This window comes from Schistocerca cancellata, chromosome 2 (assembly GCF_023864275.1).
Source record: "Schistocerca cancellata isolate TAMUIC-IGC-003103 chromosome 2, iqSchCanc2.1, whole genome shotgun sequence".
Taxonomy (NCBI): Eukaryota; Metazoa; Arthropoda; class Insecta; order Orthoptera; family Acrididae; genus Schistocerca; species Schistocerca cancellata.
The window spans coordinates 545,102,320-545,120,893 of record NC_064627.1 but is presented as its reverse complement, the minus strand read 5'-3'; the positions used below and the strand labels follow the sequence as shown (position 1 = coordinate 545,120,893).

Here is an 18,574-nt window from a genome sequence, read left to right as displayed (position 1 = left end):
AATTGTACTGAAATGCAGGAGGATCTGCAGCGAATTGACGCATGGTGCAGGGAATGGCAATTGAATCTCAATGTAAATAAGTGTAATGTCCTGCGAATACATAGAAAGAAAGAACCATTATCATTTAGCTACAATATAGCAGGTCAGCAAATGGAAGCAGTTATTTCCATAAATTATCTGGGAGTACGCATTAGGAGTGATTTAAAATGGAATGATCATATAAGTTGATCGTCGGTAAAGTAGATGCCAGACTGAGATTCATTGGAAGAATCCTAAGGAGATGCAATCCGAAAACAAAGGAAGTAGGTTACAGTACGCTTGTTCGCCCACTGCTTGAATACTGCTCAGCAGTGTGGGATCCGTACCAGATAGGGTTGATAGAAGATATAGAGAAGATCCAACGGAGAGCAGCGCGCTTCTTACAGGATCATTTAGTAATCGCGAAAGAGTTACGGAGATGATTGATAGACTCTTGTGGAAGACCCTGCAGGAGAGACGCTCAGTAGCTCGGTACTGGCTTTTGTTGAAGTTTCGAGAACATACCTTCACCGAAGAGTCAAGCAGTATATTGCTCCCTCCTACGTATATCTCGCGAAGAGACCATGAGGATAAAATCAGAGAGATTAGAGCCCACACAGAGACATACCGACAATCCTTCTTTCCGCGAACAATACGAGACTGGAATAGAAGGGAGAACCGATAGAGGTACTCAAGGTACCCTCCGCCACACACCGTCAGGTGGCTTGCGGAGTATGGTTGTAGATGTAGATGTAGAAAGATGTGGCGGTTTCAGTCCCAAAGCTGTTGGCAGACCAATAAGAACGCGTGCAAATTCCATGACACATTTCATATCGGTTCAGATGAATACGCAGGTGTTCCCAACATCCATGTACATCCACTTCTTGGTGGATATTCTGCGAAGCACATTTAAGAGCCTGGCAGAGGGTTCATTGAACCACCTTCACAATTCCCTACATATACGACATAGAGAGCATATAGCGCATCCTGGAAATGTTAAGCTGATATAGATCACGGAAAAGAGAACGTGATGTGTACTGTGAAAAGATTATCCCGATCACAGACAAGACACGGAATGGAAGACTTGGAATGGAAGACTGAAAACAAAAGAGGCACCACTGAAAGTACAAATTGTAACGGATATGAAAAACAGATTAAAGTAAGTGTTACAATACTTCGTTATCATAATAAGGTAACATGTAATTTAATGTCTACCTCCGTAGCGCAGCGGTAGGTTACCACCTACTAGGCAAGGGCGCCCGGGTTCGATTCCCGGTAGGGGATTGGGTGTTGTGTGTCCTTTGTCATCATTTTCATCAACATTGACACGCAAGTCGCCGGAGTGGCGTCAACCAAAAAGACTTGCGATACTGCGGCCGAACCCCGAAGGGGGTCTCCCGGCCAATAAATGCCATACGATCATTTCAATTCACATAACTTAATTTGAAATCCTTGCATAAATTGAAAATAATGTCGAGAAGAGGCCAATGCATGCAGTTAACCTTTTGTCGACCTGAGCGCTGGTAGCGGTAACCAGGTAGAACGAAATAAATGTGGGATATCTGCGAACACTAGGTCAGCGTTAACAACATGCATTAAAAATGTTATACGACACTGAAACCGAAATGTAAGGTGCTTGCAGTGATACCCACATCAGAGTAATGAATGGCAACGAAGCAAATAAAATTGAACACACTTAGCGATTTTGTGGTCTAAATTGTATCTTTAGAATTAAGAATCATTTTTGAAACGTGTGTACGATACATTACTGACATCTTTAATCTTACCATAAAATCTGGGTCGTAGCAAAAGTAGACCAAATGGTGATTGCTGAGAAATCTGTTCATGCCTGCTGTTATCATTTCCAAAATGAAATAGTCAAGAAACGTTTCACAACATACTGCTGTCATCACGTAGTCTTTTTTCCCCTGAAAGTCACATCTGATGTAAGATTGTAGCGTATATTTTATTGACAGGGTATATTGGCTGAGAAATAATTACTCCATCCGGATATAAATTTCAAGAGAAGCTGATGTGTGTTAATTGCGATACGAAAGACCGCTAAACTCGTGAGGGATCTAAGTCTCGGAGAGATTTTCGGACGATGTTCCGAAGGGCATAGCAATGGGATACTCCCTTTGTAGGTAGCTTTAGGGGGATGAGAGAATATTCCCTAAATGTGAGTGTAGAAATGCCCTCGGAAAACTGCCAGTGTATTGTGAATACCGTTATGGATGCCAAGGTTGGCCAAGTTACTTAGAGTCAGCCCTTACTCCGACCAGCACGCAGGCAATTCCCCACAGTTCGTGATTATGCTACGAGGGTTGCTCAAAAAGTAATGCACCGCATTTTTTTTCTCAGGAGAAAACAATGCTGCGAATGCGAAACGTTACTTATGTATTATTTGAAGTCCCCTGAAGGAGCGCGACAAGTTTTCGTCACTTCTGGCACATAGCGTAGCATCAGGACAGTTTCAAAATGACGTCTGTAAGTGATGTACGTTACAAGCAAAGTGCCGTTATTGAATTTCTCACTGCAGAGAAAGAAACTGCGGGGAATATTTACAAATGCTTGTGCAAAGTCTATGGAGCATCTGCTGTCGACAGAAGTTCAGTTAGTCCCTGGACACGGAGTGTGAGGTCATCAGAAGGCGACTCGGCGCAGCTCCACGATTTGCAGCAGTCGGGGAGACCATCCACGGCTGCCACAACAGACATGTTGCAGCGAGCTGATGTCATCCCCGAGGACAGAGGCATTACGACTCGGCAGTTGGTGCTGCATCTGTCAATCAGCAAAGGAAGTGTGCATGCAATTATCCGCGCCCTGGGATATTGAAGGATTGGTACTGAAAGGGGATACACGCCATGCGCCGGCCGGTGTGGCCGAGCGGTTCTAGGCGCTTCAGTCGCTACGGTCGCAGGTTCGAATCCTGCCTCGGGCATGGATGTGTGTGATGTCCTTAGGTTAGTTAGATTTAAGTAGTTCTAAGTTCTAGGGGACTGATGACCTCAGATGTTAAGTCCCACAGTGGTCAGAGCCATTTGAACCGTTTGTGCATACATGCCATTGTTTCGCGCTGGAGGAACGTCCTAGAACGGGTGGAGATCACGTAAAAAAATAGGGTGTGTAGATGAAACACCATTCTTTCGTGTGTGTAATTCTCATTACGTTCAGTAAGGAATTGCTGAAGAAAAAAGCGCGGTGCATTACTTTCTGGGCAACCCTCGTATTATAAGAGGCAGCGAATAAAGGGTTGTTACTAGCTTTGGAGAGAGCCGAACCAGTGAGGTTCACCAAGGGCGACAAACAAAGTAATCTTCCTGCAGTAACAGTGTTGATTGCAAAAAAGCTTCAAATATTCAACAAATCTCCGTAGTTGTCCAGAACGCGCGGAAATCGGAGAGTCGGTTCAGGTCCGTCGTGGATTAGAATAAGACAGACAGGTCCGAGTGAGAATGTTATCACTAGCTCCGAATGTCGAACGTGATCATCGTAACGGAGACACCGAGATTTTACGACGGTAGCTTCGCTGTTGATGTAGCTGATCGACAGTTTCAAAGACGAATGTACGGAAGTTAAAACCAAGCATATGTTACAAGGGGCCATCAGAAAGTTTCCTTTTGAGGCCGTTGCTGCAGCTTATGTGCGACGTAGCAGAACTCCGATGCAAGTATGTAAGCAACGACATGTGGGCAAGGGATTAGCGTGGCAGTCATGTTTCTAAAACGCCCGATAAATGTGCAAACGTTAACTATGGTGACATTATTATCAGATGTGTCCATTCGGAACCAAAGTGCTGTTATTGTTTTCTTGGCAGCCGAAGGACAAACACCGGTAGATATCCATCGGAGAATGAAGAATGTGTACGGGGGGCAGACATCTGTTGAAAACCACCAGGACAGTATGTGCTGCGTCTTCATGATAACGCACGTCCCCCTATCGCAAATTTCGTATTGCAGAAGTGACGCCAACTCACGCGGGAGACACTAGTGCACCCGCCCTTTAGTCCTGTTCTCTCCCCATGCGATTATGAAGTCTTCGGTCCCTTGCAAAAGGCGTTGAAGGGTCGACGATTTCTGTCGGACAAGGACGCACAGCAGTGTTATGGACTTCTTCACACAGCAGGACATGTATTTTACCAAAGGGATATCTTTAGGCTGGTGCGTCGGTGGGATGATTGCATCAGTACTCACGACGATTTTGTCTGATTGGTATACCGGCTCTGGATTGTAAGGCCCTCGAACGGTAACTTTCTGTTCGCTCCTTATTTTATTCGGTGGCTGGTTTGCGTAACATAGAGCTATTTGTTAACTGAAGGATGGGCTTGTTGTAGAAATGAGTTATTGAAATTTGTTGAAGTGGAAGGAAACCGTTTGTTTCTGTGGAAACTGGAGTTTTGATTTCCGTGCGACTTTCTGGTCATGATACCTTTTAACTTGCATCTCGTAACTGCTATTCGCTGAGAGCCCATAAGGCGGACTCATTTAAACGAACAAATATTGTCAGCTTTGTACAGATTGAGCATAACATGCCCCCCTGACTACAAAAATTTATTTCTAAGGAACCATGCTAGATACAGCTATCTGATTTGTTGCAAATGGTAGCTCAACTAGTATGGTGTTTTATGGATACACTCGCGCATGTGCTCTGTTGTTGCTCGTAGAACATGTGGGCGTTACACAGTTTCTCTCAATGTCGCTACCAACAAGTGTTCCGTCACCGTCTTTACAGCAGCTTGTATTCTTGCCGCAAGAGTTTGTTCATCAGAGACTGGTGAACTGAACAGTTTATCCTTAACGCAGAAGTCGTACAAGACAGTAAAGAGGGGTTATGTCTGGTGAATGTGGTGGCCATGATGTTGGACCATCTCCACAGATCCGTCTTTCCAGAGGGGTTTCGTCTAAGAACTAGCGAACAAATAACGTCCAGGTTGACGGTGCATCATCTGGATGAAGCACTGCCAATGGTCGATATTCCTGTAATTGAGGTGCAACGTAAGATGTAGAAGTGTATCCATAAAAACATGATGAGCTAAGCTACCATTTGTAGAAAAACGCAACCCATAAAAAACTTCGTGACTCAGGTTACGAATTGCAACAAACCGCGTAGCTGTATCAAGCACAGTCCCTTAGAAATAAATTTTTGTAATAGGGAAAAGACGTTAGGATCACCTGTCTTCCATCCACTCGTTACATTCAACCCCTTATGGAACTGATGAAACAGAGTTTGGTTATCAGGACCAAACAATTTGTGCCTTCTCAATCGAAGATAGAGCGTCCCTCATCGCATCTGATACCAGGCGAATTACAACTCTGTGTATTCCCAGTCAAGTGATCGAATGTTTTAGGGAAATCTGACTGATACAAGTTGGCGATTCGTAGTGAGACAGTTGTGACTTTAAATTAGTTTCACGTGTCAGTGCGATGCTAATGACTTTTATCGAGACAGAGAAAGATTAAATCGAAGCTCCGAAATACTACCTGAAGTACCGTTACTTCCTCGTGAGTATAAAGCGGTAGATGACGGAACGGAACACCATTAGCATCGCTCAGTACGGTGATGTAATCAGCACAAGCAGCAGTACCAACAGAAGAAATGAGAAAAGTACTTAAGAGCCGTGCTGATGCAACGTACGTGCATGTCTGTTAGGCTCCCGCCACCAGCCCCGTGTCACGGACGTCGGGAGGAAAGTCGGTGTGATGTCACAGGGTCGGCCATTACGCGCCGGCCGCCTCAGGCTCGTTCAACGTTGGACTGGTACGACCAGACCGTCGAGTTCCTCTCGTGTTGTTTCTACCGTAATACCAAACGTCTCGGAAGAGAAACTGTGATGTCACGCCATATAAATTAAGTTTTCTGTTTCCCCCACGGCCTGAGTGGCCGTGCGGTTCTAGGCGGTACAGTCTGGAACCGCGAGACCGCTACGGTCGCAGGTTCGAATCCTGCCTCGGACATGGATGTGTGTGATGTCCTTAGGTTAGTTAGGTTTAAGTAGTTCTAAGTTCTAGGGCACTGATAACCTTAGAAGTTGAGTCCCATAGTGCTCAGAGCCATTTGAACCATTTTTTTGTTTCCCCCATAACAATTATATTGATTTTGACCTTCACCGTTACGATTAGGGAGTGCGTACATTGTGAATTCAAAAGTGTCCAGACAGAATTTGAGAAGAGGTCCGCAGCTACAAGTATCCGTCGAGGTAAATGTTACAGACATTGAAAATTTAGGATACATATTTTGCTCCACAAAGAACGCAGCAAATGTTGTATCGTACTAGTGCTTTCCTAAGTCGGGAGCTTGTGTTTTATAGTTCCCATGCTCATAGGGAATTGGTTTTTATAACTGTAACTTACCTAGATGAGATTTTAATTTCGGAAGTAGCATTACGTGTATGCAGGGCGCAGCGGCAGGGCGTATCCTCACGGGTATAATTTCTGCCCTTGAGGCATCCGAACGGTGGATTTTCGTGTCTGTGACAGCTATCTGCCCTAATTCAGTCTCACCTCGAGACTGAAGAGATTTCCCTAATTAGATCATGATGGCTCCCTAACATTTCCAGTTCCTTTTGAGTGACAAAATTGTCTTTTTATATTTCACATGTTCCATTTGGAATTTTTTTCCGAAATTTAAAACGTGTGAATCAGATCGGGAGGTCCTGCCAAGAGACAGCTGCAAGATGAAGAGTGCAGTCAGTGTCAATGAGAAATACCATTTCTGACGCAGTAGTCAATCGATCTGTAACCACAGTAATGATTGGCTAAAAGACGCAATGTTAAATCATTTTTGTAGAGCTGCTCGGGACTGGTGGTGTGGAGTCGCTTGCAGGCCCTCACAGAATGTGGAGGGCAGATTTTAGATGGATGTGGAGAGATTGTGCTCGTTTTTGGCAGTGTTTCCTTTTCGAAATTCAAGGTTTGATTCACAGTGATTCATGTTTAGAATGTGGAAAGTCAATGTGAAAGATATGCCTCATCGATCATTTTATTTTACTGTTTTTAGCCACTGATTACATGTAAATAAACTTCCTTGAAAAGTAAAGTTCATTTTACTGCCTGCAAGAAATCAGACATGTCATTGCTAGCTTGGTGATGTACACTCCTGGAAATGGAAAAAAGAACACATTGACACCGGTGTGTCAGACCCACCATACTTGCTCCGGACACTGCGAGAGGGCTGTACAAGCAATGATCACACGCACGGCACAGCGGACACACCAGGAACCGCGGTGTTGGCCGTCGAATGGCGCTAGCTGCGCAGCATTTGTGCACCGCCGCCGTCAGTGTCAGCCAGTTTGCCGTGGCATACGGAGCTCCATCGCAGTCTTTAACACTGGTAGCATGCCGCGACAGCGTGGACGTGAACCGTATGTGCAGTTGACGGACTTTGAGCGAGGGCGTATAGTGGGCATGCGGGAGGCCGGGTGGACGTACCGCCGAATTGCTCAACACGTGGGGCGTGAGGTCTCCACAGTACATCGATGTTGTCGCCAGTGGTCGGCGGAAGGTGCACGTGCCCGTCGACCTGGGACTGGACCGCAGCGACGCACGGATGCACGCCAAGACCGTAGGATCCTACGCAGTGCCGTAGGGGACCGCACCGCCACTTCCCAGCAAATTAGGGACACTGTTGCTCCTGGGGTATCGGCGAGGACCATTCGCAACCGTCTCCATGAAGCTGGGCTACGGTCCCGCACACCGTTAGGCCGTCTTCCGCTCACGCCCCAACATCGTGCAGCCCGCCTCCAGTGGTGTCGCGACAGGCGTGAATGGAGGGACGAATGGAGACGTGTCGTCTTCAGCGATGAGAGTCGCTTCTGCCTTGGTGCCAATGATGGTCGTATGCGTGTTTGGCGCCGTGCAGGTGAGCGCCACAATCAGGACTGCATACGACCGAGGCACACAGGGCCAACACCCGGCATCATGGTGTGGGGAGCGATCTCCTACACTGGCCGTACACCACTGGTGATCGTCGAGGGGACACTGAATAGTGCACGGTACATCCAAACCGTCATCGAACCCATCGTTCTACCATTCCTAGACCGGCAAGGGAACTTGCTGTTCCAACAGGACAATGCACGTCCGCATGTATCCCGTGCCACCCAACGTGCTCTAGAAGGTGTAAGTCAACTACCCTGGCCAGCAAGATCTCCGGATCTGTCCCCCATTGAGCATGTTTGGGACTGGATGAAGCGTCGACTCACGCGGTCTGCACGTCCAGCACGAACGCTGGTCCAACTGAGGCGCCAGGTGGAAATGGCATGGCAAGCCGTTCCACAGGACTACATCCAGCATCTCTACGATCATCTCCATGGGAGAATAGCAGCCTGCATTGCTGCGAAAGGTGGATATACACTGTACTAGTGCCGACATTGTGCATGCTCTGTTGCCTGTGTCTATGTGCCTGTGGTTCTGTCAGTGTGATCATGTGATGTATCTGACCCCAGGAATGTGTCAATAAAGTTTCCCCTTCCTGGGACAATGAATTCACGGTGTTCTTATTTCAATTTCCAGGAGTGTACATTCAGTTAGTAGGAGCATATTTTTGCCAATCGCTTGGTAGATGTAAGCGATGTAAAATGAGAGAGGAGTATTCTGAATTTTTTGCACAACCCAACAGAGTATAACGTAGTCCTGAAGGAACTATACTGATATCCTTGCTAACTTGCAATTTGCCCGGAGCGGCATTATCCCTTAGCCTTACATATTCCTTCCCAGGAATGAAGAATATTCTTCACTGGGCCCGTATCCACGAACAGCTTTCCTCCGGAGCACGAAAACACACAGTGCTGTCCTCTTCAGAACGCACTTTCGTCGCTTTTCGCGCATTTTGTAGTGTTCGGTGTAGTTGGTACAGAGACGGGAGAAGCAAGAGTTGAAACTCGGTGCCTCTCAAGCTTAAAGTGTCCATGCGATAACTGTATGCTAATAAACGGTGTCTTTTTTTCACGACTTCGTGTGATAAACTGTGGTAGAGTTTTACTTTATGGATTGACGGTAATTCAGGAATTGTAGTTTACGCACTCTGTTCCCACATCCACCAAATACTGGAAATTGAAAATCGTTCCAGCACCAGAATTCGAACTCAGAACCACTGGATGACGTATCAATGTCAATCTTGGAAGGGGCTATCTGTGCCTATGGTAACCCATTCCTACAGCATTGTCCGCTGTTTAGAAACACCGTGAAGCACTAATTTAAGCAGGTACCAACTTATGACAAATGGAAAAAATGAGTAGTAACATGTATTTGCTCTATCATAGAAAAGTAATTCAGTTTAGATCTTCCGGAATTAGCATACAATCAACCTGCTACTGACTTAATACCGGCAGCTACATCATTGATATGTGGTTAGTTCCACGATCATATTCACTACAAATGTTATGACGTGGGACCTGTCAGAGGAAAGAATGATTTCGGAGATTTTTTAGAGAGAGAGAGAGAAGGGGGGGAGGGAGGGAGGGAGGGGGGGACAGAGGATGGAAGAGAGAAACCGCTAACTCCTGGCCATTTACATATCATTCTACGGAAGAATTCCTCTGTAATATAGAATTACAAGCAGAAAATTTTATGTAGCATCTGAAACCACTCCTGCTCCCAGACGTTTTCTTTCCACAGTCAGATTATCATAGAGGTTTATAGTTGTGTATTTCATTCACTTCTGTACCAAAGTTAAATTCAATAAAGGCAGGCACAGATCATTTTTTCCATCTAGTATTGTGTTTATAGATATCTTTCATACTCACAAACTGCAGTTGATTGTTGACAATAAATTTTATCAGCGAATAAGCATGCAATGAAGCTGTTGTTAATATTCCCAATTGTTCAAACTGATACCTGCAAGATGTAGGTATGTGGACCCAACACTTAATTCTAATTACTTTCTTTTGTGAAATGTGATTTTTGCGTAGGTGAGGACTTATCCCAGAACATTATCCGCCGGACATCAGTGACTGAAAATAGGCAAATTGTGTCAACTTTCTGATTTATATCTCCCAAAAGATGGCAATTATTTCTATGGAAAAAATAGCTGGACCTAAACGGTTTAGTTGGTTGGCTGTATAGATATTCGAGATTAATCGTTCATCATATCCACACCGAAGAATTGTTATCTTACTAATGTTATGGAAAAACATCGTTGCCCATAGAATAGTTTTCTAAGTTGTTAGATGGGCCTGCGTTATATAGAGTGTGTAACATTTCTCTGATATTTCATGTCAACAACACGGGAAACCATTAGCGTACCATTATCTGACTGACGCTGTTCCCACGAACGGAGAATTATCAGACATGCAGATGATTCGTAGCCTCTGTTGAGTTTGCGCTAAGTTTTAATACGCAGTTAATGTTTTTAAGAAGAACACCATCAACGAACTGCTTATCTTTTAGCTGGTTTCTTTCACGTTAAGCTTGTTGGCATGTTAATGAATTGCAGCATCTCCGTTTATGTTTCAAAACTGGTGTAAAAATAAAAGTAAGGCTGTCCACAACATGAATGTTGTTTTGAACAGCACAGTGCTTTACTAGATCTGGTCTTGTCGGAGGTGGTTTGCTGTTGCCTTCCTCACACCTTTGAACTGACTTACCCAGCCCATTGTAGAGAGCCGTGCAGTTCAATGTGGACTCCAAACCACGGTAGGTGTAACAATATTGGTAAAAATATACGTGTTGCGAGAAGAGTAATCTCAGCGGCACTGTTCATTGATTAAAATCACTGTACTGGGCCGAAATATTTGCAGATGCGATACGTTGCAGCTGGTTGTGCTGGATGAGCTCTTTCTTTTTTTAGCCTTGTGCTTTTTGACAGTGATTTCACCAAAAATATCAGATTCATAATATATACGTAATTCGAAGGAAAACTTGAAATTTTCTGTAGAAAAGGGGCCTCAGAAAGTCAAAACCATGCCCTGACGAAACTTTTTGTTAAGCTCGAAAAGTATCTTAAGAAAACAAATACATCACACAGGAAGAAATTTCCTTGAAACGCAACGTTTCGACTAATTAATATTCTTCATCCTCCAGCAAACATTGCCTTTAAAAAATTAAAACAATTATCTGTCTCAATAACTTCTATTTTTTACCACAACGCGTTTCGAGGATTTACAGCCTCATCGTCAGGTTGACAATGGTATAAATGAATATTTGCTTTCGGAGATGTAGCCAACGGTATGCCTTTCATTTCATTTCGTTACAAATCGGTTGTTATCATAATATGAAATTATACATTTTCAACGATAACGAAGCCACCTCAAGATGTTCCAACAAAAAGCACCCTATAAGTCGTTATATAAACACATTTGTAATACTGTATATTAAATATAAACACACACGGAGAAAGGCGATAAATCCTACACGTACAGAAGTATAGTGCCTTGTAAGTCAAAGGGCATTACCAGCTTACATTGCAAACCAAAGATATAGACAACATGGCTATAAGTGTTTACATCTTTAGAACGTTGTCGCATAAATATAGCCTTATTAAACAATTTACAAATATGTGGTTCAACATACTTGTTATATCCATAGGTTTCCGCATATTTGTTTGACACTAAATATGCCGAAGCCTATGAACATAAGTTCTTTACTAGGACCATGTTTATGTACGAAAGTTCTCACCAAGATGCGTGTTGCCTGTATCTTTGATTAGCAACATAAACTGGTATAGTCTGACTTACAAGAGACGATATTTATAGCACTTTACGGTCTCTGGAATGATTGTTACTCCGTGTTTGTGTGTGTTATTCAGTGATAAGTAGGATTTCATTGTCATATAATGACAAGACATCACCGCAGTCTAAGTAAATAGTAGCGAAATGAAACGTAAGACAATTGGCAAAATCCAGGAAAACAAATACTCACGTAAACCGCTGACTTCGTAGAGCTGGAAGTGTAAGACCTTGAAAGAGTCGTGGAAGAAATTAAAAGTGATTGATACAGATAATTCGTTAATTCTCCTTTCATATCAACAGTAGTCACACTCTCACATAAATCAAACACGGACAAAATTAAAACTATTGCCTTCAATTACTAGTGAAATTCTTGCCGGATAGTTTCTTCAAGATAGCGTCATTAGTCTCCAAGTAAGTCTAGAAGGTTTCACTTAATCTTTTTCTTGTGATTTGAACTAATTTACAATAGCATAAATTACGGTTTACTTTCAGAAACACACTATTATTCAGGTTTACAATTTCAAGGAGGTAGTGTTGCGGATTGTATTTCGGAAGTCGGTAGTCAGTGATTTTCAGGGACCAATAAGGTTGTTTTCCTCGTGTAGAAAGTTTCGAAAGAGTTCGTAAGTCCATTCCCGAACGCTATCACGGGAACTAACTTACTCATTTGCCTGTTTTCGAGGTGTGTGTTGTTTAGTGGCAGTACAGGCATTCTGAAGAAAATGTTCAAATGTTCGTGAAAGCTTATGGGACTTAACTGCAAAGGTCATCAGTCCCTAAGCTTACACACTACTTAACCTAAATTATCCTAAGGACAAACACACACACCCATGCCCGGGGGAGGGCTTTAACTTCCGCCGGAACCAGCCGCATAGTCCATGACTGCAGCGCCTCAGACCGCTCGGCTAATCCCACGCGGCTTCTGAAGAAAGATAAATGGTTCAAATGGCTCTAAGCACTATGAGACTTAACATCTGAGGTCATCAGTCCCCTAGTCTTAGAACTACTTAAACCTAACTAACCTAAGGACATCACACACATACATGCCCGAGGCAGGATTCGAACCTGCGACCGTAGCAGCCGCGTGGTCCCAGACTGAAGCGACTAGAGCCTCTCGACCATAGCGGCCGGCCTGAAGAAAGAGACCGCATAGCAGAGCGTGGGACGATTAGTTAGACGGAAGCGGTGTTTAACGAACGAGGAGGACTGGTGAGGTTTGTTAGAAGATAATAAATTCCGTTTTGTTTGAGTAGGAATTTGAAGCGTGAAGTTCTGGTGTGTGTCCTCCTGCTCGACTTCAGACTACTATTCTGTTTTGTTGATAGAGGAGATTATCGGCGGGAGAAACATACGTTTTCCAATTCAGTGATCGGGTCGGAGTGTCTTTTGAAAGTAGTTGGATTGTCGGAACCTAGATTCTTTAAGGAATCATAGTCCCATGTGTAAAACGGCTTAAAATTTCTGATTACTTTACATATGTGTTAATGTGTTTAATGTTTGACGTTAAGCATGTAAAACCTTCATGGTTGAAGATGCAAAATATTAATTATGATCGTTTTATTAGTTTCGGCCATTCACCCATAAACGCACAAAAAAAAAACGTAGAAAGGGTTTGAAATTATGTTTTAAGTCTGCTGGAAGTCGCTAAGTGCTCTCATTGTCAAATAGTCTTGATGAAAACAGTCTGTATAATTTGCATTCCCTTTTAAGAAATGCTAGTTTTCACGGAGTTCAGTGTTAATTACGCGTTATCTCCCCAAACAGTGTTGTAATTTTGCAGGTACTTTCACTGGTTTATGTGGATACTGGCTGCGAAATGTACTGCGAACGAAGTTGGTAGTAAAGATACAATATTTTAAAAGGTCATGCTTGATGCTGACGTTTTACTGCATGTACAGCGAAAATGTAATAAGCGATAAACTTTTTTGCTCACATCATTTTGTGGTGGTTGTCAGAGAGAAGAAGTTTGAAATTATTTGTAAATAATTGTTGGAAGTCGCTTAATGCACTCATTATCAAATGCTGGACGAATATAGTCTGGGAAATTTGTGCACCGCGAGATACGCTGCCTCAAGGCCGCTTGACGTGAATTAACAGACGTTGGACGAAGAATGGTAATTGGAGCAGAATTAGTTCTTTCTGCAGATGACACTAGCATTGTAATCAATTCAAGTGTAATACAGAAGCAGAAGAAATGGTAAACAAAGTTCTTAAAAATATCATTGCCTAGTTTTATGCGAATGGTGTCACTCTCAATTTTAAAAGGACAGAACATCTTCATTTCTGTACATTTAGGGGTACTACACCAATGATAACTGTAACACATGGCGAGGAAAAAATAAATACTGCGGAAACTTCAAAATCCTTAGGTGTCCTTACTGATGAGACTTTAAATTGCAAAAAACACATTTTCGAACTGGCCGTCCGAGGTGGCCGAGCGGTTCTAGGCGCTTCAGTCTGGAACCGCGCGACCGCTACGGTCGCAGGTTCGAATCCTGCCTCGGGCAGGGATGTGTGTGATGTCCTTAGGTTAGTTCGGTTTAAATAGTTCCAAGTTCTAGGGGACATAACCTCAGAAGTTAAGTCCCATAGTGTCCAGAGCCATTGAACCTTTTTTTTTTTATCCTGGTTGTTGATGAATCGGTCGCCGTGGAATCATTTCTTGGCCACCGAGGTCACTCGATCTTCCTCCATTAGATTACTGTTTGTGGGGTTGGCTTAAGAGCGAAGTCTGCAAGCGCTGAGTGGACACAAAGGAGGAAGTTCTCGCTCATATTCCACATGCGTGTGCTGAAGTAAAGGACCGTGCGAATGAGCTCAGATCAGCAACAAAGCAACTGTCTACAGAAGATGCAAAATGCATTGCAGTTGAGGGTGGACGTTTTGAACATCTTTAGTGAGGAAATGTTCACGACAAAACAAAACATTAGGTCACAATGTTTCTTTTACCACGGACGCGCATTTGCCCTGTTCCCCGTTTTCATTATTTCACTGCCTATATTTGGCCGGCACGGGAGGATAGGTGGTGGCGTAAAGTTCTTGATCACTAGTCTGAGTGTCAACATCCTGGTTTCAACACGAAACCTGTCCGCAGTGCCTCGTGAAGTGAGGACATGTGACACTGGTGCTGGTGATCCGTCTATCGGTTTGGGACGTTAAGCTTGGCGGTGATCTTGGTGCTATTCGCCAGGAGTAGGCTATGTGCTGGCACCGGGTTTCACACTCTTCCTTCTCTCATCATCTTCATCATCAACAACAAAATTACACTACACACACACACACACGCGCGCGCGTGATATTACAAATAGCGTGTAATGGAGCATGTTGTAAATAAACAAAAAATAAACATTGTTTTAATTTTCTCGGAAGATTAATAACAGGACATGTGTTCATACGACGTTTTTTGTCCAGAATCATTAATATTCTTACTATCACGCCTCGAAGTATATCGAAGTATATACATTTTTTCCTTGACTGACTGTGTATACACAGTTCCTTGTTCTAATACTTATCACGACAGCATTTTAAACTTTTAAATTCAATCAATAATTATATGAAATATTAAAACTTCCTGGCAGATTAAAACTGTGTGCCGGAACGAGGCTCGAACACGAGACCTTTGCCTTTCCCGGGCAAGTGCTCTACCATCTGAGCTACCCAAGCACGACTCACGCCCCGTTCTCACAGCTTTACTTCTGCCAGTATCTCGTCCCCTACCTTCCAAACTTCACAGAAGCTCTCCTGCGAGTCTTGCAGAACTAGCACTCTACATCTACATCCATACTCCGCAAGCCACCTGACGGTGTGTGGCGGAGGGTACCTTGAGTACCTCTATCGGTTCTCCCTTCTATTCCAGTCTCGTAATGTTCGCGGAAAGAAGGATTGTCGGTATGCCTCTGTGTGGGCTCTAATCTCTCTGATTTTATCCTCATGGTCTCTTCGCGAGATATACGTAGGAGGGAGCAATATACTGCTTGACTCTTCGGTGAAGGTATGTTCTCGAAACTTCAACAAAAGCCTGTACCGAGCTACTGAGCGTCTCTCCTGCAGGGTCTTCCACAGGAGTCTATCTATCATCTCCGTAACTCTTTCGCGATTACTAAATGATCCTGTAACGAAGCGCGCTGCTCTCCGTTGGATCTTCTCTATATCTTCTATCAACCCTATCTGGTACGGATCCCACACTGCTGAGCAGTATTCAAGCAGTGGGCGAACAAGCGTACTGTAACCTACTTCCTTTGTTTTCGGATTGCATTTCCTTAGGATTCTTTCAATGAATCTCAGTCAGGCATCTACTTTACCGACGATCAACTTTATATGATCATTCCATTTTAAATCACTCCTAATGCGTACTCCCAGATAATTTATGGAATTAACTGCTTCCAGTTGCTGACCTGCTATATTGTAGCTAAATGATAAAGGATCTTTCTTTCTATGTATTCGCAGGACATTACACTTGTCTACATTGAGATTCAATTGCCATTCCCTGCACCATGCGTCAATTCGCTGCAGATCCTCCTGCATTTCAGTACAATTTTCCATTGTTACAACCTCTCGATATACCACAGCATCATCCGCAAAAAGCCTCAGTGAACTTCCGATGTCATCCACAAGGTCATTTATGTATATTGTGAATAGCAATGGTCCTACGACACTCCCCTGCGGCACACCCGAAATCACTCTTACTTCGTAAGACTTCCCTCCATTGAGAATGACATACTGCGTTCTGTTGTCTAGAAACTCTTCAATTCAATCACACAATTGGTCTGATAGTCCACATGCTCTTACTTTGCTCATTAAACGACTGTGGGGAACTGTATCGAACGCCTTGCGGAAGCCAAGAAACACGACATGTACCTGGGAACCCGTGTCTATGGCCCTCTGAGTCTCGTAGACGAATAGCGCGATCCTAGTAGAAAGGATATTGCGGAGACATGGCTTATCCACAGCCTGGGGGATGTTTCCAGAATGAGATTTTCACTCTCTCATCGGAGTGTGCGATGATATGAAACTTCCTGGCATATTAAAACTGTGTGCCGGACCGAGACTCGAACTCGGGAGCTTTGCCTTTCGCGGGCAAGTGCTCTACCATCTGAGGTACCCAAGCACGACACATGCCCCATATGAAATATCGAAAATCAAATTTCTGTTTCCCCTGGAAGCTGTTCAAATGGTTCGAATGGCTTTAAGCACTATGGGACTTGACATCCGAGGTTATCAGGCCCCTAAACTTAGAACTAATTAAACCTAACTAACCTAAGGACATCACACACATCCTTGCCCGAGGCAGGGTTCGAAACTACGACCGTAGCAGCAGCGCGGTTCCGGACTGAAGCGCCTAGAACCGCTCGGCCACTGCGGCCGGGTTGGAAGCTGTTAAATAGCCAACCTGCAATAGGCGCTGTGCATCTTGTTAGTTACAAAGGGTCCACAGCTCGTGGTCTTGCTTCCCGCGCCCCGGTTCCCGGGTTCGATTCCCGGCGGGGTCAGGGATTTTCTCTGCTTCGTGATGACTGGGTGTTGTGTGATGTCCTTAGGTTAGTTAGGTTTAAGTAGTTCTAAGTTCTAGGGCACTGATGACCATAGATGTTACGTCCCATAGTGCTCAGAGCCATTTGAACCAAGCCAAGTTACAAAGGTGGTGACAATTTTAACCCGTGTCTCGGGATTACGGAAAGAACGGATTTAGGAACTCGCGTTACCGAAGTGGCACTCTCTGTGGCCAGAGGAAATGTGCTGAATGACTGGGATGGCCCTGTTGCGGCCACGTCGAGTGACACGTTCCCGGAATGCGGACGGACAGTAAACAGTAGTGCCGTGGCCACGCGTGACGTGTGCGCCGAGGCGGCTAACTGTAGTGTGCTGTACTGTGCGGTGCAGACCAGCACACTGGCCGGATACCTGGCGGCTGACGCGACTTTCCCAAGGCCGCCACCAGCCGACCTCGCGGCGGCCTCCCCCACTGCAAATGTCAAGACACGGGCCTCGCTGTGCACACCGTGCCGGCAAAAGCTCTAGGCAACAGCCTGTCGTCATTTGTGCTTGTATGGCCAGCTGAGTTTGTCTCAAAAATCGAGACATTTAAATTCTACAAAAGACAAATTCTAGGCTGCCAGGGTAAACGAGTAGATGTTAAAAAATGACGAAATTCCTCCAGGTGTATTAAGGTGTTGGTTATGTCGGCGACTAGTTTCGATGTTGTTACAACATCATATTCAGGCCCTGAATACAACGTACCATACATAAACAACTATTGCAACAACAGTAATTTATAAGTTATTATGCAAAACAATGCTATTATAACCATATTACATAATGGGTAATTTTAATGAACTAATTACATTTTTGGTCATTTCTGTTAAAATGCCATCACTCTGGACATTACCGTTTATTTCAACTGACATTACCTAGATTGCTTCTGTTTAGAGCATTGCTGTGTACCTGATCGTATTTTTGACCATGTAAACTTACTGGAATTGATTATTTTAGACCCTGGTCATAGCCTTCGATGAGACACCGACATAGAAATTTCAGCAAAGTGTTAACTTTTACTTTTATTGGAATGAATAGTTTTTTTTAAATTGATTAGTATGTATTTTACACTATTGACTACCTTGTATCAACTAGGTTTCACACCATTTTTTCGGTCCCTTACCATTTCTTTCGTAGTGTTAGGAATGAAGTTGTCTAAGTAAATTACGCCACTGATACTTTAATATGATGACAGTGCAGAATTTTGCAAACGTAACTCTAGTCTACCTTGCCCACCGTTCACTACTAGAAAACAATGAAGTTTACCTAACATACGTCTGATTGGCTATGCGTATGTTCTCCTTTTTATAGTTAAATATTTAAAAAAATATAATATTCCACGCCTATATTATTATCCATTAG

The 18,574-nt window shown here is 43.9% G+C and overlaps 1 protein-coding gene across 1 annotated transcript in view; it reads right to left on the bottom strand.

Moving 5' to 3' along the window:
• The window catches only part of LOC126162120 (unconventional myosin-XV), a 504,442-nt gene that overhangs the window by 443,052 nt on the left and 42,816 nt on the right, over nucleotides 1-18,574 (bottom strand). The gene's annotated exons all lie outside the window — the stretch shown is intronic.